We start from the raw sequence: 22,162 nt of genomic DNA, 5'->3' as shown, positions 1-22,162 counted from the left end.
CACGATCCCAGCGTCCTGGGATCGAGTCCCACATCGGGCTCCTTGCTCAGCAGGAAGCCTGCTTCTCCCTCTACCTCTGCCTGCCGTTCTGTCTGCCTGTGCTCACTCTCTCTCCCTCTCTCTCTGATAAATAAATAAAATCTTTAAAAAAAAAAAAAAAGAAAGAGTTGCTCTTATAATTATGACTGAATTATGACTGTGTTTTCCTTCAAGATGTCGTTTGAGGAATATACCATAGGAGTGTGTACATACATGAACAGACATGGCTCAGTTGAGTGCATCCTTGTGCCGTGAGAGACACAATAGTTAACAAATTCAGACATCATCCCAGATTAAGCATTCTAGATCAGTAAAAGCTTTCAGCCCATGTAGATCAATTTATGTAAAAATTCTGTATTGGGTTTTTCCATGTTGTATATTACATATATGCTACATTTGATATAATTTAAACTTTTAATGTTTAAATACCTATTTTCTATCAAAGGACCTGACAATAACAAAACTCACTTTTGTGTATTATTTTATTTTATTTCTTTTCAGTGTTCCAAAATTCATTATTTATGCACCACACCCAATGCTCCATGCAATATGTGCCCTCCTTAATACCCACCACGAGGCATTTAAAATGGGGTGGGAGAGGGGCGCCTGAGTGGCTCAGTGGGTTAAAGCCTCTGCCTTTGGCTCAGGTCATGATCCCAGAGTCCTGGGATCAAGCCCCGCATTGGGCTCTCTGCTCTGCGGGAAGCCTGCTTCCTCTGTCTCTCTGCCTACTTGTGATCTCTGTCAAATAAATAAATAAAATCTTTTTATAAATAAATAAATAAAATGGGGCGGGAGGAAGATGACCATCATTGTTAGAAATCATCATAAAAATTAATCTTATTAGAAATTAAGGTTTAATTGAAGCATTTCTTCAAAGATAAAAACAACTAGCATGATAGAATTACGGATTTGTAGTCCAAGAGAGCTGCCTGGATCAAAGTCGTGGTTCTCTTCTTTGTTTCCTCATCTGTAAAGTGGGAACATATCAAATTTGATACGGTACCTAAAGTGCTTAATACAATGCCTGACGTGTAGAGAGCATGTAGTATTAGTAAATTTTCTTATTTCAGTAACTGGATTTTAGCTTCTTTTATCTTTATTGTATTGGCAAAAAATTTTCTTTCTTTTTTTTTTTTTTTAATATTTTATTTGAGAGAGAGCGAGCATGCGTGCGCACAAACGCAGGGGGCAGGTACAGCAGGAGAAGCAGCTCCAGCCCAGTGCAGGGCTCCAACCCAGGATCCTGGGATCATGACCTGAGCCGAAGGCAGACACTTAACGGACTGAACCACCCAGGCACCCGGCAAAAAAAATTTCTAATACCGACATTAGAGTTTTTATTTCAAAGCTTTAACATTTTTATTAAGGTTAAAATTCCAAAACGTGTACCTTCTTACTCAAACACACAACTACTGAAAGCATGCTAGGCAGAGAAATAATTTCACGGACCTAGCTTATAAAATTAAAGGGCAACATTATTTGTCTAAATTTCAAAATACAATTATTTTAATGTACAGAAAAGGCTTTAGAATTTAAACTTTGTCGTCCATCTTTTATAAAAGTAAGAAACCTAGACTCATTCCCATTATGAGACTGAACACCCTATCCCTACCTTGGCTGTCTGCGTCCGAATGCTTGGCTGTGCTTAAACCCAGTGGGCCGCCATCTTGACCTCGCAGTGGTAGGGTCCCTAAGAAACTTTTCAAACTGAGTGGATGTGAAGCTTCAACCAATTTCTTTTACTTTATACAATGGAGGGAATTCTGTTCCAGGGACAGTCACATCTCCAGAGATTTCCTTTAATCTCCATAGTAAACGCCAGAGCTTTAAGCTTCCCAAACTACAGAAGCGTTTAGCTCAAACATGAAAGACTTAATTCCTCAAGAACCAGCAGCTGCACAGTTCCTCTTCTTTTGGAAGACTCCTTCCTCTGCGAAGGAAGGGGCTGGGGGTGACAGGTTAACCTCAGGCCTTTGAAGATTTGGAAAAGCTGGAGGTAAAGTCTTGGAATAATTTTGACCTAGTTTGGGCTTTATTTTTTTTTTTTTTTTTTTTTTAAAGATTTTATTTATTTACTTGAGAGAGAGACAGTGAGAGAGAGCATGAACAAGGAGAAGGTCAGAGGGTCAGAGAGAGAAGCAGACTCCCCATGGAGCTGGGAGTCTGATGCGGGACTCGATCCCGGGACTCCAGGATCATGACCCGAGCCAAAGGCAGTCGTCCAACCAACTGAGCCACCCAGGCGTCCCTAGTTTGGGCTTTACAATACCATACAATTACACACGATTGTCCTACCATTTTATTTTATCTTTTTAGAAAGTTAATTTATTTTTTGTATCATCCTGACGCCGTATTCATACATAACAGGATCCAAAGACGTCCACAAACTGCATTTGGTGGATATTCCTCTTAAAGTTTTTTGAACTTGTACTCATTTACCCCACTTTTTTTTTTTTTTTTTAATGGCATTCATTTGTTGAATAAGGCCATTTGTCTTTTAGAACATCCCACATTCTGGATTGTTTTGCCATTCACGTAAATTACACAACCCCCTTGGAACTGGTTCATGTGTGTCATGTGGTATGGAGAGCTATTACATTTCTTTCTACGTGGCTATCCTATTGCCCCAGCAGCATTTATTAAAAGATTTGCTATCTAGGGGCACCTGGGTGGCTCAGAGGATTAAGTCTCTGCCTTTGGCTCAGGTCATGATCTCAGGGTCCTGGGATGGAGCCCCGCATCGGGCTCTCTGCTCGGCGGGGAGCCTGCTTCCCTTCTTCTCTCTCTCTGCCTGCCTCTCTGCCTACTTATGATCTCTTGTCTGTCATATAAATAAATAAATAAAATATTTTTAAAAATAAAATTAAATTAAAGATTTGCTATCTGGAATCAAGAATCAATCAGTCCATCCATCCAACCATCCATCCATCCATCCATCCATCCATCTAACCATCTATCTGATGTGTTTTCTGGAGTAGTGTTGTTGGGGGTGGGAGCTGATGGCCAAGAACGAATTCTTGAGCTGTCTTTGGTCCAAAAAGGTGATTTTATTAAAGCACAGGGACAGGACCCATGGGCAGAAAGAGCGGCTGCCCTGGGATTATGTGGAACAACTCAAATTATATACTTTTTATAACTACAAATTATATACTTTGGGGTTGGGGGGAAGTAAAGACAAAGGGGAAGTTCCAAAAAGATTCTCATATGCTAGAGAAGACTCATAGGATACTGGAGACCTGGCTATTGGGAAGCTGAGGTAGTTTTTCCCTCTTAGCAAAGCATTAACATTAAGACAGAACGGAGTGAGTTTCCTGGAGGATCCGTCTACTCTGCCTGCCTCCAACACTTGTTAATAGGCTGTAGGTTATAAAGACATTTAATTTTGGGGCACCTGAGTGGCTCAGTGGGTTAAAGCCTCTGCCTTCAGCTCAAGTCATGATCCCAGGGTCCTGGGATGGAACCCCATATCAGGCTCTCTGCTCAGTGGGGAGCCTGCTTCCACCTCTCCCTCTGCCTGCTTCTCTGCCTACTTGTGATCTCTGTCTGTCAAATAAATAAATAAAATCTTTAAAAAAAATTTTTATTAAAAAAAGACATTTTATTTTATTTTATTTTATTTTGCCTTTGTTCCCCCCATCATATCCATCTATCTTTCTCTGTGCAGGACTGTTTTTAGGCTCTGCATTCCTTCCTATTGGACTATTTGTCTAATACCACTCTGTGCTAATTCCTTTGTATTTATAATGAATATTGTTACCTCGTAGAGTAAGGAGTCCCAGCTTGGGGCTTCTTTAAGAGTATCCCGGCCATTTTGGACTTCTGTGTTACCATATGCATTTTAAAATCAACTTGTCTGGTTCCACAACAACCTGTCAGAATTTTTATTGGAGATAGCATTGAATTTATGAAACAATTGGAAAGAATTGCCATCTTTATAATATTGAATCTTCAAATTAACGAACATGACATATGAATAAGTATAATCCTCAGACTCAAGGAAATGGGGTCTCTGCCATGGACCCCAATTTAAGGTTTTCTGTGGATTGTGCCCCTTTCCCATAGACTAGAGTCTGCTGAGTCAACAGGATAGGTCACTCAGAGCTATCCCTCCCTCTCTAGACTACAAACTGGATATCAGGATCCTGAAATTCCCTGCCCAAATGGCTTCAAACCCACTTCTAGGACCTGGACAGCCCTTAGGGTGTCCTCCTGAAGCCAGAGAAACCCACCCACATACGCTCATGAAATTCCCCTCCTGGTGCAACACAAGGTGGAGCCAGGGCTGGAAAGAGCCATGGGATTAGGGAGAAAGAATCTCAATCAGGCTGTGCGCTGAGCACGGAGCTTGACATGGGCTTGATCTCACAACCCTGAGATCATGACCTGAACTGAAACCTACAGTTGGACACTTAACCAGCTGAGCCACTGAGGCACCCCCGTTTACTCACTTTTTTAGTGGAGTTTCAGGAGGAGATAAATGTAAATATGCCTGTCTATCATTTGTGTACCCAGAAGTCTATCTTCTCATTTCAAGCACTGAGCTAACATGGCCAGTCTGTGGTCAGTGTCTATCACCATATGGCTGTGTGCAATTCTGTGTTTCCAAAGGCAAAGGACATCTTAATCCAGTAGCAGTTATAGCCATTCACTCTACGAGGAACGGGTATACGTAAGGGAAAGTTTTGTGCTCATCAACTGGATTCGAAGTGAATGTGTGCTGAAAGACTGACTTCTAGATTCAGCAGCAACATGGAGATTTTCAGATTCTGTGATCAAGTCCTGTGATCTCAAAGTGTGTCTGAGGGGCGCCTGGGTGGCTCAGTGGGTTAAGCCTCTGCCTTTGGCTCAGGTCATGATCTCAGGGATCGAGCCCCGTATCTCAGCGGGGAACCTGCTTCCCCACCCCCCCTGCCTCTGCCTGTCTCTCTTCCTCCTTGTGATCCCTCTCTCTGTGTCAAATAAATAAATAAAATCTTTAAAATAAAATAAAAGTGTGTTTGGAGGCTCCATGAAGCACTTATTTGCATACTTTGTTCCCCCACCCCCCGTGTGACCGTTTCTCTCAAGTATCATTATATGCAAATGAGCCACACATTTTGGTGTCCAATATTTCTTGGTTTACACATACAGTATGAGCAAAAATTAAAAAATAAAAAGGTACCAGCTAAAGGAAGCCAAGAGCTAGATGAATGAACTACCTGCTAAAAAATTAACTTCAGATAAGATACTGGCAATGAGTAAGATCAAATAGAAATAAATATGAGGACTTGCTTCTCCCAAAGAACTGATATCCAAATTGAGTGACACCAACTCTAAGGAAAGGGAGTATGTCCCCACCAGTCCAGTGTGGAGACTCATGGCAGCAGAAACAAGAACAGACACCATAGCAAAAATCAGTCAATGAGAGTTAACTGCGTTCATGGGCCATTTTATTAAATGGGTAGTTGGCAAGAGGAAAAAAGGTTCATTCAAGAAGTTGGTAACTCTGAGTTCAAGAGGGGAATTAGCTGGGTCATTAAGACACCACACACACTGATCTCTAGAGCTTGAACATAGCATGAATTGATTGTTTACAGAGAATTAGAAAAGGTGCCAACATACATGGTTGATTGATGGCCAATGGATGTTTTGTTTCTTTTTGAAACAAAGCTGGAAACAAAGTTTCCTGTCCCCCACCCCCCACACCTTGAATGTGAAACTGGTTGGGTCAGTGAGATATGCCTGCCCACACCTAGTTTTTTCTAAGATATATCTTTGTGTGACTATGATCATATAAATCCATGCTATTATCTGTAGGTTTCTAAATCGAAAAATAGTAAAAATAATCAGGAGAAGAACAGTCAGCTGATGCTATTGCAATCTCTTCTTGCTTTGGCTATGGATTTATTTCTTCTCCCCGTAAGTCAGGAGTACTTTCTTTTCCAGTGATTAGGAACGTTTTCATCAGAGCTCCTGAAATATTTCTCCCATGGCAAGCGAGTTTCCCAACTAATTGAAGTGAATAAACACGCCTCTTTCCAAAGAATGTGCCACGTTACATAGAAAACAGGACTTGAAAGGAATTGTTAAGAACCATTAGCCTTATTAACATGTTATTTTTTTTATTTTGTCAAGGGCATAGGGAACTAGTCCTTCGCACAGAGTTCTTAGCTTTTAGGTGAGCCTGCCCCCAGGCTTGAATGATTTAGTCACCTGGCTTTCCTGTAACTCTTATTATTTTTGGCTTCATGAGGCGGCATTCATGCGCGAGTGGTCCTTTTCCATTCCCCAAAAGTCTTTTGTAGGACACTGCTAGTCTTTTTTCTTTCTCCACTTCTCTGCATGAAGTGTGCCAAAACCCCTAGTTGTACTCAGGGCTGATATACAAATAACGGATACATTTGATATTTTTCTATTTTTTTTTGTTTAACATTATAGTTTCTTGGTTTAGCAAAGATTGCTCTCCCTCAAAACTAACTTCTTATATATCCGATCACTTGATACTGCTTCTAATAATTACGGTAAAGAAACCATTGTAAATTGTCCTAGACCAGTCAAACCCAATATAAGTGTTATGGAAAGTCACTTTAGTATTTAAAACACTGAGTTTGTTATACTTAATTAAAAAAAAAAAAAGATGCTCAGTATATAAACTTCATGTACTGAAACACCAGGACACATTCGTATAATGATATTTAATGTACACCGACACCAACTAGAAAGAAAGATCGTTACTCTGTTCACATTTCTAAACACTCATACTTGTTTATTCTTGAAACTAGAGGGAGGAGAGAGCATCAGAAAGTTTCCACGATGCCCCATGAATTATTTAAATCCATTTCCTGTGCCGTGAAATCCCTATGACATTTCCAGAGCTGCTATTTATTTTAGGGTGTGCTTAAACCACAACGTTGATGAGTGGCGTGGGACAAAGACTCAAGGCGGGCAGTAAGTGTCCGGACGATCCCTACCGGAAGGAAAGAAGCTATTGAATTACCGGGGAGCAGGCAAGTTCGCAGAGGTTGGCAAGCTCAGGGGAGGCTGCAAAGAAGACTGACACCCATTGTTCCTCTCACCTGCTTGAGTGGATTTGGTCTACAGCAGCAGTTTTCTCTCTCGCTACCTTCATGAAGTGCACAGACCAAACACCAAATCACACAAAGGAGAATGTTGATACACTGGTTGTCGGCTTGTCCACCGAGAGAAACACCGGCTTCACAGATGCTCAAGGAAAACACCTTGTGTTTGTCAGCTAGCCCACACCATATATGTTTTGACTGTCTGTTTTTACTGAAGTGTTTCCCTGAAATTCACTAATCTTGACAACATCCTATCGTCATAAAAACAGTCTAAAAATGACTTTTCTTTCTGCTTTCTTTTTTTCTTCCTTGCTTCTTTTTTCACTCAGTTGTATTTGACATGAATATTATGAGAGCTTCAGGTGTACAATGTAATAATTCAATATGTGTATGTGCAGTTGACCCTTGAACAACAGGAGTTTAAACTGTGCAGATCCATAAATAGGTAGGATTTTTTCAATAAATACAATATAGTATTGTCAATGTATTTTCTCCCCCCATGATTCTCTCTCTCTCTCTCTTTAAGATATCTAGCCATATAAAATAGATAGATAAGATTTTATTGATCTATCTATGATCTTGTATATATATATATATATAATCTATATATCTATCTATATATATCTTATCTAGGTAGATAGATAGAATTAGAAAGAATTAGAATTAGAAGCAGTATCAAGTGATCAACCTGCGCCAGTGGCAGGGCAGGGATGGGGCAGAGGAGAGAAACTCAAGCGGACTCCATGCTGAGGGTAGAGCCTGACTCAGAGCTTGATCCCAGGACCCCGCTGACCTCACGACCTGAGTGGAAATCAAGAGTTGTATGCTTAACCAACTGACCCATCCAGGCGTCCCCCTTATGATTCTCTTAACAACTTTTTCATTTCTCTAGCTTATTTTATAAGAATGTGGTATATAATATACATAACATACAAAATATGTGTTTTTTTTTTATTTTTTTATTTATTTATTTGACAGAGAGAAATGACAAGTAGGCAGAGAGGCAGGCAGAGAGAGAGAGAAAGGAGGAAGCAGGCTCCCCGCTGAGCAGAGAGCCCGATGCGGGACTCGATCCCAGGACCCTGAGATCATGACCTGAGCCGAAGGCAGCGGCTTAACCCACTGAGCCACCCAGGCGCCCCCAAAATATGTGTTAATCGACTGTTTTGTTATCAATAAAGCTTCCTGTTAACAGTAGGCTGTGAAGTTTTTCAGGTATTAAAAGTTGTAAACAGATTTTTGACTGCACAGGCATTGGAAACCCTAACTCTAGCATTATTCAAGGGTGAAATTATCACAACAAATCTAGTTAACATTTGCCTCCATAAATGGTTTTCTTTTCTTCTTCTCTTTCATATTTCTCTTTCTTTATGAAATAAATAAGTGGAGGAAGGAAAGCAGGGAGGAAAGAAATCATTCATCTAAGTTCATGTTCTAAAGTCCCTGAAATACCTCTTGCCATTCAGCCACTTCAGACTCCATTAACAGGAAATGGGTTATCTTTATTAAAATATGGTGAACTTCAAATTGGGATATAATAGCAGTAACATAGCTCTTTATTTTGTACTTTTGAGGCCCCCTTCATGTTCAAATAAGGAATCCAACTTATTCAGTTAGCAAGATAAATGTAAAATCCTTGAAAGAGAGAGAAGTTGATTGATACTTTAAAGTTACAAGTTCTCTTTTTTCCTAATGGGCGATTAGAACCCATTATATCCCATTATATCCTCCTTATGAAAGTCTCATCCAGAGTATGATGTGTAAAGGTTAAATAAGGAGATGATCTTCAAGAAAGAAACTTCTAGGGGCCGCTGTTCAGCAGGGGGTCTGCTTCCCCCTCTCCCTCATTGTGCCTTCTCTCTGTCTCTCAAATAAATGGATACAATTTTTTTAAAAAAAACAAACAAACTTCTGGATGTCAATTGCTCTGTACTGACATATTTTTTGTCCCGATAGATGGACCTGCATGTACACAAGTGTATATCCAACAAAGGCACCAATGCAATTTAAGGGGAATTTAAACAAATGGTGCAAAATACCTCAGAGTCTATGAAAAAATGAGCCCTGATCCCTAACTCTCACCAAACACAACATTAATTAGAGGTACATCATCAGCTTAAATATAACAGCTAAAATCATAAAGCTTTAGTGGAAGTTATAGGGGCATATTTTCATAACTTGGAGGTTGGCAAAGTTGTTTCAAATAGGTCACAAAAAGCAATAACCAAAGACAGAGGAGCAAGTAAAATGTTAATGGTAGACTCTAGATGGTGGGTGCAATATACAGGTATATGAGTCAGCTTGTGCTGCTATAACAACATTCCATATACCAGATGACTGAAGTATCCAAAATTTATTTTCTCACCATTCTGGAGACTGGAAGTCCAAGATCAGGAGCCAGCATGATCAGTGTCTGTGAGTTCTCTCCTTGGATTGCAGACGGCCACCGTCTCACTGTGTGCTTACATGAAAGAGAGAAATCACTCTTCATCTTCTTTTAAGGTCACCAATTCCATCCGATTAGGACCCACTTTTATGACCCCTTTTAACCTTTATTACCACCTAAAGTACTTTCTCCAAATAGAGTCACATTGAAGGTGAAAGCTTTAAAATAAATTTTAGGGGGCGCCTGGGTGGCTCAGTGGGTTAAGCCGCTGCCTTCGGCTCGGGTCATGATCTCAGGGTCCTGGGATCGAGTCCCGCATCGGGCTCTCTGCTCAGCGGGGAGCCTGCTTCCTCCTCTCTCTCTCTGCCTACTTGTAATCTCTCTCTGTCAAATAAATAAATAAAATCTTTAAAATAAATAAATAAATAAATAAATTTTAGAAGGGGACACAATTCAATTCATAGCAAAGGGTGTTCACTATAAAATTCTTGCATCATTGCTCTTTATTTATACCTTTTCATAAGAAAATGTGGAGAAAAAGGAAGACATTAAGAGAAAGAGTTGGTCTTCCAGTGATCTTTAGATACACCATTTTCCTAACACTATTTTTCAGAGTTGTTGTCTGCTGGGATTATTTTTAATTTGTTCAATCCATTAAAAAATAAATCAGGTTGGTACTTTTGAGTGTCTTCTAGGTACAGAGGTATAAGGTAGAAGGGAAGAGCCTTGGGGCGCCTGGGTGGCTCAGTGGGTTAAAGCCTCTGCCTTCAGCTCAGGTCATGATCCCAGAGTCCTGGGATTGAGCCCCACATCGAGCTCTCTGCTCCACAGGGAGCCTGCTTCCCCCTCTCTCTATGCCTGTCTCTCTGCCTACTTGTGATCTCTATCTGTCAAATAAATAAATAAAATCTTAAAAAAAAAAAAAAAGGAAGAAGAAGAAGGGAAGAGCCTTAGGTCGAAAAAAAATAAGTATTCATTGAGCACTCATGATCTGTGCACCCTGTGAGATACAAAAACATGGAAGATCTAGGTCTTACCTGTAGGGGCCATACTGTCTTTGGGCAGCTCCAACAAATGGAGAAAAGTTCAGGTCTATAGGCAATCCAAGTGAAGGATAAATATCCAGGGCCCAGCCGTGCTGATGGCGAGCCCCAGTGTGATGCTTCCCTCCACACTCACTTCCCTCTAACTTCCGCCTACTACAGGTCCCTACACAGTCTGCTGGCTGTGTCTGCAAGCCTTTCCCCTTCCACATGCCTGAGTATCCCCCCTCATTCAGCAAGGCCCAGACCCAGCTTCCTTCCTCAGAGACATTCTCCCTGACACGGAGCACAGATCAGCTTCTTTGTTATATAGCTTCAGAGAACAGTAGTTCTTTTTCGTGAGTATGGGATTCAGTTCATAATTATATGGTCACTGGAGGGATCATTTGAATAATGAGTAATCTCTATTAGATTTTAAACTCAATGACACGTAAACTGTGTTTTCTTTTTAATTCCATTCATATCCCCAGCAATTCACAGCATCTGTTGTGTAAGAGGTAACACAGGAAAACACATAGAAACTGTTAGAGTGTTCATTTGTTTTTTTCCACTCTCAATAGGAAAGAAAAAAAATATTGCTATAACCACATAAACTACTGCCAGGATAGCTTGTTAATAGAATAAATTTATGAAAAATTTTTTCTAAGTAAAAAGAAGGAAAATGTTTGTAGAATTATAGAATCTTGCGTTGGAAAGGAGATTTTTGGGTCATCTGGTCTACCTGTTTAGCTATACTGTCAAATTTATGAATGTCTCTAGTAAGTCTCTTAAAAAATAACTATATATATATATATATATATATCAAACTGTTAAAGAATTGAAATGAAATCAATTCTGTATTCTTTAGACACTGATTATTATATAAAGCATTTAGAAGAATTCTTGATTCACAGTAATAATTATAGTACTTATTATTGGCATGAGCAATGTTACCAGGAAACCTCCAATTGGCAGTGCATTATTTTAAAAGAACACAGACTTCAGACCTAAAAACCCCAGGATTAAGCCACAACTCTGCAACTCACTGGGTACGTGGCTTCAAGCAATTTATTTAATATCTCTAAGCCTTGTTTCTTTTTTTTTTTTTTTCCCTCCTGGCATTCAATGAGTGATAATCAATATGGTTATAATAAAAACCACAGTGAGGATAAATCAGATTCTATGTTTACTCGCAAAGAGCTCACAGTCCAGTGGAAAAATAGGTGAAAACTCCAATTCTGTGTAGTAGATGCAACAATGGAAGCAGGCCACCAAGAAGAACAGAGAGTAGCTCTCTCACCTGGCCTGCTGGAGGAGGAGTGACTTTTGTTTAAAAAGTTAATGAAAAGCAATTCTCCAGACAGATTGAGGAAAAAAGACAATCTGGGCAGGGGAACACTGTGAAGTGGTTTTGGTATGATCCCAACAGAGTATTCCAAAAGTCAGGTGTGGCAGAAGATGGGCAGCAGATCCCAGGGTATGTTGTATGTCATGATGAAATTCATGGGTTTCCCACTCTGGGTGCTGGAGAACAAGTAGAAGGCTTTACAAGAGAAACAATCAGATTCATCTTTTAGGAAATCACCTGGGGAGTCATATGGTGGATGGCCTAGAGGGGCGAGGCGAGAGGCGGAGACGAGTTACGAGGCCATTGTGAGAGCGGGAAGAAAAGAAGGCCTAAATCAGGAAGAGTCTTGGGGGCAGGAGAGGTGAGAATGATTCAAGAGATGGTTCAGGAATAGAGTCAGCCAGATGGGGTGACGTGGAGTACAGAGATGTGAAGGGTCCAATGTGATTCACCGTGAGTCATGCCTGGAGCGCCTGGGCGCCTCAGTTGCTTAAGCATCTTGTTCTCGGTTTCAGCTCAGGTCCTGTTCTCAGAGTTGTGAGATCGAGTCCCTGTCAGGCTCCGCACTCATTGTGGAGTCTGCTCAGGATTCTCTCTCTCTCCCTCTGCCCCTCCCCTCTGTAAAATAATTAAATCTTTTTAAAAAATAATGACTCGTGACTTGCTGGTAGAGTGGGTAGACAGAGAGATATTCCATCAGCCAGGATGGAGGATATAGAAGGAAGAAGGAGGCGCTGGGAAGCAGAGGAAAGAGGAAGTGAAGATGAGCATTTGATTTTGGACATAGTAAGTGTGCGGTACCAAGGAGCTCCCCAAGAGAAAGGAGGTATCGAGCAGGGCCTGGGAATTGGGGCTGGGTAAGGGAATTCCATTCGGGAGCCACTAGTTCGCCTAGGGAAAGGGTGTGATGTGAAAAGGAGTAAGCGGCAAGCACAAAATGCTGGGGATGCCAGGCGATAAGCAGGAGAGAAAGAACCAGAGACAGGCAGAGAGACAGAAGTGAGAACAGCGTCATAGAGACCAAAGGAAGAAAGTAGTTCACAAAGGAGAACTGGTCAACCATCAGAAGGTGCAGAAAGGTCAGGCAAGAGAAGGAATGGGAAATATCTACTAAATCCCTTTGTATGAAACCACGTGGCACCTTGGCTGGTGGTGTTTCACTGGAGAGAGAAAGGGGAGGAGACTGTATTGCATTGGCTTTTTTTTTTTTTTAAGATTTTATTTATTTATTTGACAGTCAGAGATCACAAGTAGACAGAGAGGCAGGCAGAGAGAGAGAGAGAGAGGAGGAGGAAGCAGGCTCTCTGCTGAGCAGAGAGCCCAATGTGGGACTCGATCCCAGGACCCTGAGATCATGACCTGAGCCGAAGGCAGTGGCTCAACCCACTGAGCCACCCAGGCGCCCTGCACTGGCTTTGAAGTCAATGGGATGGTGGAGAGAGAGGTCACCATGACAGACAACTCTATCGAGATGTTTGGTTGAAAAAGAAAAAAGAAGAAAATTTTCAAAATATGCCCCAAGGTATCTTTAAAGATATTTGTGTAGTTCCCTAAATTGGAAAGGAACAAATCCTCTGAGATCTCCTTCACCCAGGCAGAAAGTTCACCCAAGGGACGATCTGTCCCTACCCCTACAAAAATTACAGTCTCAGGAGGAAGATAAGTGCTTACTACTGTTGTCTAGAGAAGACTGTTCCTAAGAAGCACTACTTTGTAATCTAACATTGGGCAAAAATCCTAAACAGATTTTGATTTAAAAGGAAACTGTAGATTCCTAACGCTGGGTCTTTCCTATGGCCCTTTTTATGCCTCTCAGTGGCAAAATCTTTGCTTTGCCGCTTCCTAGTATTATCTTTACCATGCCTCTAACATCTGTTCTTTTGCCTTCTTTCCCACGGTCTTTAAAACAAAACTGCATTTATTTTTGAGCCATCGACTACATTTTTTTAAAGTTCACACTGAAATGTCTTGACAATTGTTATCCAGAAGAGGGCGCAAATTTCTCATGAAATATAGTGCCGGATTTCACAAAATGTGCTGGCTCCTAGTAGTATTTAAATTTCACAGCTGCTGTAATTTAATGCAGAAACATTATTTCTGTGGCATATGCACATGAATTAAGTCCCATTGTGTGAGTGCTAATTAAGAACCTTTGGCGTCTTCAAGAGCCGTTTCAGAAAAGAGCCAAACTAAGTTGGAGCCAACGTTTTTCTATTTTGGGTAGCCAAATCAAATCAAGATAGGCATTTTAAAATTAAACATTCAATGGAATTTAAAAAACCCAGTTTGTTTACAATCTTCTAATTTTAGGGTGTATTTCCATTCTACCCCGGCTCAAAGAACAATTTGTGAAGTAATACAGTTCAGACCTTGTTTGTGGGCGGTTAATAGTGAATCTGGGTTTTTTGTCTTGTTTTGATCAGAGCTGGAATTGTTCGCATTTTTTTAAAGATTTTATTTATTTATTTGACAGACAGAGATCACAAGTAGGCAGAGAGGCAGGCAGAGAGAGAGGGGGAAGCAGGATCCCTGCTGAGCAGAGAGCCCAATGAGGGGCTGGATCCCAAGACCCCCGGGATCATGACCTGAGTCGAAGGCAGAGGCTTTAACCCACTGAGCCACCCAGGCACCCCACGGTACATGACTCTTAAAGACTTGCCACATTCACTGGTATAAAACCCATAATGAAATCAATTAGTTTAGAAAATGGATCTGATTTTATAAAAGTTTTTAAAAATTTCAGTCAGAAACATGTAGCCGGAAGAAAGCTATCACATTAGATAAGGACTTTAATAATATATAAAGGGAAATGGGCAATAAGGCTAACCACGAGCAGCTTAATTTTATTGATGTTATATTTTCTATTTTTCCAGTATATTATCATAACAACACTTACATATTCCTTTTTTTTTTTTAAGGAAAACTGTGAAAATAAGGCGCTCATTGTTTTGAGCTCAATTGTTTATGATTCTTTTGGTTCTTATTCAGCTTTCAAAGGATAATCTTGATTCTTTAACAAACATTTATCTTTGCGAATTGTCTACCACTGAAATCCAGCAGGATACATATTAAGTTACGAGAGAGTACCTCTTAGTTGTTAGTCTGGATTAGATGGGAAACACGTGGCATATTTGAAAATATCAGAAAAAGCTAAACAAAAATTAGGTGCTGGCTAGTGCTTCTGCGTGAGAAATGATATTAATTCTTAAAGTTGGCTCCCTTTGTTACCTGTAAAAATATCATCAACCGTAACTTAAGAGTGTGAGTAATCGAGTTAAACTTTGTATTTGTTGGAATATTGCTTTCCGTAGACACTAACAATATCAGTTTACTACCTATGACACTTTCTATTTAGAACTGAAAGTGATATGCAGTCCTTCTAAATGTTGAAGGTTTTCTCTCTCTCAAATAAATAAATAAAATCTTTAAAAAAAAAAAAAAAGTAAAGCTTGGAGGTTTGGGCACCTAGGCTTTTTTTTAAAGATTCTTTTAAGTTTATTTATTCATGAGAGAGAGAGAGAGAGGCAGAGGCAGAGGCAGAGGGAGAAAATGCAGGACTCGATCCCAGGATCCCGGGATCATGACCTGAGCCAAAAGCAGATGCTTAACCCACTGAGCCACCCAGGCGCCCCACTTGGGCTCTTTTGAATGTTATGTTTAATAAGGCTTGTTCACAACCATGGGCATAGGAAGCTCCTTGCAGTTGACAAGTGTGGGATTTGGAACAGCCATTGGAAAGGCCCCATGGCCCTGTGGCCCCGCCCTCACAGTGGGAACTCAGCAGCTGTCCATGATAAACCTGGTTGCAGCAGTAATCTGCTGTGGGACCTTCCGCAGGTTGCTTAATTCCAGCCTCGAGAATAAACACTGACACGAATCCCCAGCATAGATCTAAGGGAATCGGGCTGTTTGCCCATAAAACTGAAAACTCGCTCTGTCTTTCCTTCCTAACATCTGGGACAGGGAAGAGCTTGGAATGATGGGGCTGTTGACTACTGTTCTTTGCTTCCAACTAAAAGAGGCAAATATAAGCTAGTGGCCATGAGAAGGAGGGAGTGGGGCAACTGGGGTAGGGATGAGCAAAAGGTAAGCAGAATTGGAGAAATAAGAGTAAATCTCTGGGGGTGGTGAGGGGGATTTCTCGGTGTTTCTAACTCACCTGCGGGTTCCCGATGTGGATGGACCACATTACACTCCAGTCACTTGAGTTCCGTTTGAACCTTCCTTTCTCTCCTTATCCCTCTTTCCCTCTGCCTCTCCCGTTCCTTCCTGTTTTCCCTTTGCCAGCACTGTTGGAAGGGGAGGAGGAAACAATATCCTCCTCTTGAATTTTTTATTTCCTCCTTCTAAGTTTAGAGCCAGGAACAATTCTACAGAATCTCTTCAACCCATTCACAATGGGCCAAAGTAAACGTAAATTAACAAAGTAGTAACAGCTGGTAGTGGGGGCCAGGTCCTTGAAATGCCACTCCCAGGCTACTTCCATACCTCGCACCCAAGTTTGAGGACAAAAAAACAAAACATAACCAAAAAATGTCCAACACTGCACTGACTTTCTGTTTTTCATATGTAAGAATGATATTCTATGTTTGTTACTTTACAATCATGGGAATTCAGCAGGAGGAAGATGTGATTGTGTTTCAACTCCATTATTTCATCTACGCAAGGATTATTTGATTTAGAATATGAATGTATGTGCTTTAAAAGTTAGTTTTAAAATGTGGTCACAGGGATGCCTGGGTGGCTCAGTCGGCTAAGTGTCTACCATCAACTCAGGTCATGACCTCGGGGTCTTGAGATCAAGTCCTACATTGGGCTCCCTGCTCAGCAAGGAGCCTTCTCCCTCTGCCTGCTTCTCCCCCTGCTTATGCTCTCTCTCTCTGGCAAATAAATAAATAAAATCTTTAAAAGATAAATAAAATAAATGTAGTCACAAATGTAGTTCATCTTTGGCCCTACTTGGCCTGAAATAAAATACTGTACTCCTTGAAATATGCATATTATATTCTGTCAATAATGAAAAAAAGTTGTAAACTTAAGAGTCATAATCATAACCATAGTTTTTTTGTTTTTTTTTTAGAAACCATAATCACTAAGGACCCCCATACACATCTGTTCACTGGTTAGGTTAAACAAGCACTAGCATATATGTATGGGGGTCTTGTATCCACCCTTTGGAGAAGTCTTCTGCGCTGAGACCAAGAGTCAGCCAGAGCTTCCCAGGTGGTGAGAAGAGTGCCATTTCAACTGGGGAGGATTGTGGAGATGTATGCTACTTAGAGCTGAGCTTGGTTTTCCCTAAACCAGTAAAACCAAGTGTCATGAAAGTCAAAATTAATTGGGTGTTGGGAACAAGGATACAAGAAAGTGGTGATTCTGATCTGTGGGTCAAGTTGCCAAGGCAATTCCTACTACACTACAGGTAGTTAACTCAGCTTACAAACAGAGCAAAGCAAGGGTACGTTGGGGGCTCAGTTGGTAGAGCACGCAACTCTTCTTTTTCAAGATTTAAAAAAATTTTTTTAAGATGTTATTTATTTACTTGACAGAGATCACAAGTAGGCAGAGAGAAAGGAGGAAGCAGCTCCCTACTGAGCAGAGAGCCCGATGTGGGGCTCGATCCCAGGACCCTGAGATTATGACCTCGGCCAAAGGCAGAGGCTTAACCCACTGAGCCACCCAGCCACCCCAAGATTTTTACATTTTTAAAGAAGATTTTATTTATTTGAGAGTGTGAGAGAGAGAGAGCACCAGCTAGGGGGAGAGGTATGAGGGGAGGGAGAAGTAGACTCCCCATTGAGCAGGGAGCCTGAGATGCTGGGCTCAATCCCAGAACCCTGAGTTCAGGACCTGAGCTGAAGACAGAGGCTTAACTGACTGAGCCACCCAGGTGCCCCAAGATTTTTTCATTCTTAAGTAATCTCTGTACGCAACGTGGGGTTTGATTTTACAACCCCAAGATCAAGAGTCACATGCTCGGGGCACCTGGGTGGCTCAGAGGATTAAGCCTCTGCCTTTGGCCGAGGTCATGATCTCAGGGTCCTAGGATGGAGCCCCATATTGGGCTCTCTGTTCTGCAGGGAACCTACTTCCCCCTCCCCCTCTGCCTGCCTCTCTGCCCACTTGTGATCACTTGTGATCTCTCTCTCTCTCTCTGTCAAGTAAATAAATAAAATCTTTAAAAAAAAAAAAAAAAAAAGAGTCACATACTCTGCAGACTGAACCAGCCAGACCCTCCAGGCATGTGACTCTTGATCTTGCGGTTGTGAGTTTGAGTCCCATGTTGGGTGTAGAGATTACTTTAAAAAAGCAAAACCAAAACAGCAAAACAAATGAAAAAACATACTGCATTTTCCTAATTTCATATTGTGTGCTTCCAAACCCTGTAGAGGAAAAATTTTTATTTATTTATTTATTTATTTTTTTAAAAGATTTTATTTATTCATTAGACACAGAGAGAGCACAAGTAGGCAGAGAGAGAGAGAGAGGAGGAAGCAGGCTCCCCGCGGAGCAGAGAACCCGATGCGGGACTCGATCCCAGGACCCTGAGATCATGACCTGAGCCGAAGGCAGCGGCTTAACCCACTGAGCCACCCAGGCGCCCGAGGAAAAATTTTTAATGACAAATATATTATCTATATATGTATGTACAAATGGGTTTTGAGAGACAAAAAGATCAATCATTTGAGAATTAATTTGATCATTTGAAGTATAAACTAAGGCCCCATATTTGCTGCAAGAGTATAATTTGAAGGAATATGACTTTTTCTTCGTTTAAAGATTAATTAGTTGAAAGAATAAATAAAAAGTTAGACATTTACAGGTAGTTGAGAGTATGCTTAACATTCCATCCAATATTCTAAGTTGTCCTTTTTGACCAATAAATTCAATGACTATTTATCAAATGTCCATAGTGTTGTATATACAGTTTTATAACATCAGTGCTTTTTAAAAAATTAAGTAATTTTTTTTATTTTTTAAATTAACATATGACGTATTTGTTTCAGGGGTACAGGTCTGTGATGCATCAGTCTTACACAGTTCACAGCGCTCCCCATAGCACATCCCCTCCCCAGTGCCCATCACCCCGCCACCCCCTCCCTCCCACCCTGCTCCAGTCCAGCAACCCTCAGTTTGTTTCCTGAGATTAAGAGTCTCCTATGATTTGTCTCCCTCTCTGGTTTCCTCTTGTTTCATTTTTCCTTCCCTTCCCTTATGATCCTGTCTTGTTTCTCAAATTCTCAGTAAGATCATATGGTAATAATCTTTCTCTAATTGACTTATTTTGCTTAGCATAATAACCTCTAGTTCCATCCACGTGGTTGCAAATGACAAGATTTCAATTTTTATGGCTGCATAACATTCCATCATATATATACATATATATGTATATATAATCTTCTTTATCCATTCATTTATTGATGAACATAGTTCATCATAGTTCATCTTTCCATCGTTTGGCTATTGTGGACATTGCTGCTATAAACATTGGGGTGCATGTGTCCCTTTGTTTTACTATATCTGAAACTTTGGGGTAAATACTCAGTAGTGCAATTGCTGGGTCGTAGGGTAGCTCTATTTTCAATTTTTTGAAAATTGAAAATTGAAAATTGATCCTCCATACTGTTTTCCAGAGTGGCTGCACCAGCTTGCATTCCCACCAACAGTGGAGGAGGGTTCCACTTTCTTCACCTCCTTGCCAGTCTGTCATTTTCTGACTTGTTAAGTTTAGCCATTCTGAGTGGTGTGAGGTGGTATCTCATTGTGGTTTTGATTTGTATTTCCTTGATGCCGAGTGATGTTGAACACTTCTTAATGTGTCTGTTGGCCTTTTGGATGTCTTCCTTGCAGAAATGTCTGTTCATGTCTTCTTTATAACATTAGTGCTTTAATTTATTTGATCTTATCCCTTTCACCTGGAAATTAACATGAAAATAATGGGAATTTTATTATTTGCTTTTCTCCTCAACGGTATACAAAATCTAGAAACTAAACAGAATATCATTCACGTTACTTAACCAAATTTCATTGGCTGCTTTATGTAACATGTCAAAAAATTACAATATAATCTTTCATGTAGTGTTTTGATTGGGAAACAAAACATTGGTTAACTCTATAGGATTGCATGTGTGGATGAATTGCATGGTGGGGAAGGAGTTGACTTAGGGCATATTTGTTTGTCAGAAAGATTTATGTCCCAAATCCTAGAGGTGTGGCAGTTTGTAATAATTGCAGGCAAAACATGACATCAACTTTGTTCTTTAGATCTTTTTATTAATTCTTTACAAACCCTAAATCAACATAGAAACAGCTATAGCTTTGAACCACGAAAAGAGGTGTGTCTGTTAGGTCTGCCGTATTATCAGCATCAATTCAATTGTTACTTCCGTTCTTTTCATGTTACTATTCAAAAGTCATTTATAAAGATGACGCTGCATTAACCTGAAACGAGAACCTCCTAGCAATATACTCGTAAATATTTTATCAGCACAGATACATCATGGAGGAAAACCTGTATTGAATATGACAGTTTTCAACTTCTAAGTAGTCAAACCGTGCTTGTAATTTCGATTTTTCTTCTGCAGTAAACTTGGATGCTTTTTCAAATTTACTATTTTTGAAGAGGAACATGCACAAAATGTTATTCCCATTGATACGGGTACTGCAATATTCACTTTATACTCAACATACATTAAGAAATTCCTTATGGATTCTGATTTCGTCCTCTACAAAATGTTGAATTAAGTAAGTTTTAAGTGCTTTCTAACTCCAGCATTCTAGAACTATAAAACATGTGTGCCATCGTTTTTAAATGATACCAAACTAATTATTTTAGTACAAAGTAAAATAGACATAAATATAGAAGAACTATATTGTTATAGAATTTTTAAAAAAGGTTTTATTTGAGAGAGAGAGAGCAAGAACTGGGGGGAGGGGCAGTAGAGGGAGAAAGATGAGCAGACTCCCCGCTAAGCAGGGAGACCAACATGGGGCTCGATCCCAGGACCCTGGGATCATGACCTGAGCCGAAGGCAGAGGCTTTAACCCACTGAGCCACCCAGGCACCCCCAAAGCGTACTTTTTTTTTTTTTTAAAGATTTTATTTATTTATTTGACAGACAGAGATCACAAGTAGGCAGAGAGGCAGAGAGAGAGGGAGGAGGAAGCAGGCTCCCCGCTGAGCAGAGAGCCCGATGCGGGACTCGATCCGGGGACCCCGAGATCATGACCTGAGCCCAAGGCAGCAGCCTAACCCACTGAGCCACCCAGGCGCCCCAAAGCGTACTTTTTAAGCCTGAAGCTCTCCCTCAGCTCTGGACTTATATATCCAACTTGGCTCCTCCTCCTCCTGGAGGTCTGCTGCGCGTTGGAACTCAGGGTCTGTGATACTGAACTCTTGTTTCCATCGCTCAGTCTGCTCCCTGAGAGCTTTCCTCATCTCAGGAAACAATCTGCCCTTCCAGTGCCTGAGGCCAAAACCCTGATGTCTTCCTTGACTTCTACTTTTCTGTCATACTTCCCAGCCCATCAGCAGCAAATCTCACCAGTTCTAGCTTCAAAGGAGACCCAAAATGCAAAGTCTGAGCGTCTCTCACCACTGCACTTCTACCCTCTTGGTCAAAGCCACCGCCGTCACCCAGCAGGGTTATGGCACTAGCCTCCCAACCGGCACCCTCGTTCCTCTACAGACCTCCCGGTTCTGACCCATCCCAGAACGGAGATTGGATACTTCTTCTCACAAAACCGGCCGGCGTCTCCTCTTTGCAGTCAGAGTAAAAGCCAAATTTGTTAGGATTTACAGAGCCCTGCATGAACTGTTGACACCCCCACGCGTATACACATTCCCAAACACATCAAGAGGCATGCGCACACACAGACCCACAAAGACACATGAACACACAGATAAGCACACAGTAGAGACAGACACAGACACTCAGATGCACACATGGGCCTACAGCGTCACACACGCAGACCCGGTTCTCTCTCTGTCCTCATGTCCCACCACGCTCCCCTTCGCTCCCCCTGCCGCAGCCGGGCGGACCCCTCCACTGTTGCTCAGACAAGTCCCAAGTGCTCCCCGCTTCGGGAGTGCTCTGCAGAAAACCAGCCACATGGCTAGCTCCCTCTTTCCTTCAGGTCTTTACCCAAAAGTCATCTTCTCAGGGAGCTCTCCTCTGGCCATCTAACTAAAATTTAAAAGCCAGCCTCCCCCCCGACACACACTTGGTAGAATGCCCCCGTGCGCACTGTCTTAATGTCTTTCTCCCGAGCATCTATCGTCTGATACACTAACCATTTCTCTTAC

General features: G+C 41.2%; 1 protein-coding gene and 1 long non-coding RNA gene across 3 annotated transcripts in view; one reads left to right on the top strand and one right to left on the bottom strand.

The window, feature by feature from the left end:
- The window catches only part of CLDN10 (claudin 10), a 129,925-nt gene that overhangs the window by 70,691 nt on the left and 37,072 nt on the right, over positions 1–22,162 (top strand). The gene's annotated exons all lie outside the window — the stretch shown is intronic.
- On the bottom strand, positions 836–16,122 carry LOC116574002. Its single transcript, XR_004279097.1, has 3 exons — positions 16,016–16,122; positions 9,466–9,561; positions 836–1,009 (listed from the first exon to the last, which is right to left on the bottom strand). It is a non-coding gene; the product is annotated as an uncharacterized LOC116574002 (long non-coding RNA).

This window comes from Mustela erminea, chromosome 15 (assembly GCF_009829155.1).
Source record: "Mustela erminea isolate mMusErm1 chromosome 15, mMusErm1.Pri, whole genome shotgun sequence".
Classification (NCBI taxonomy): domain Eukaryota; kingdom Metazoa; phylum Chordata; class Mammalia; order Carnivora; family Mustelidae; genus Mustela; species Mustela erminea.
This window is presented reverse-complemented; position numbering and strand designations above follow the sequence as displayed.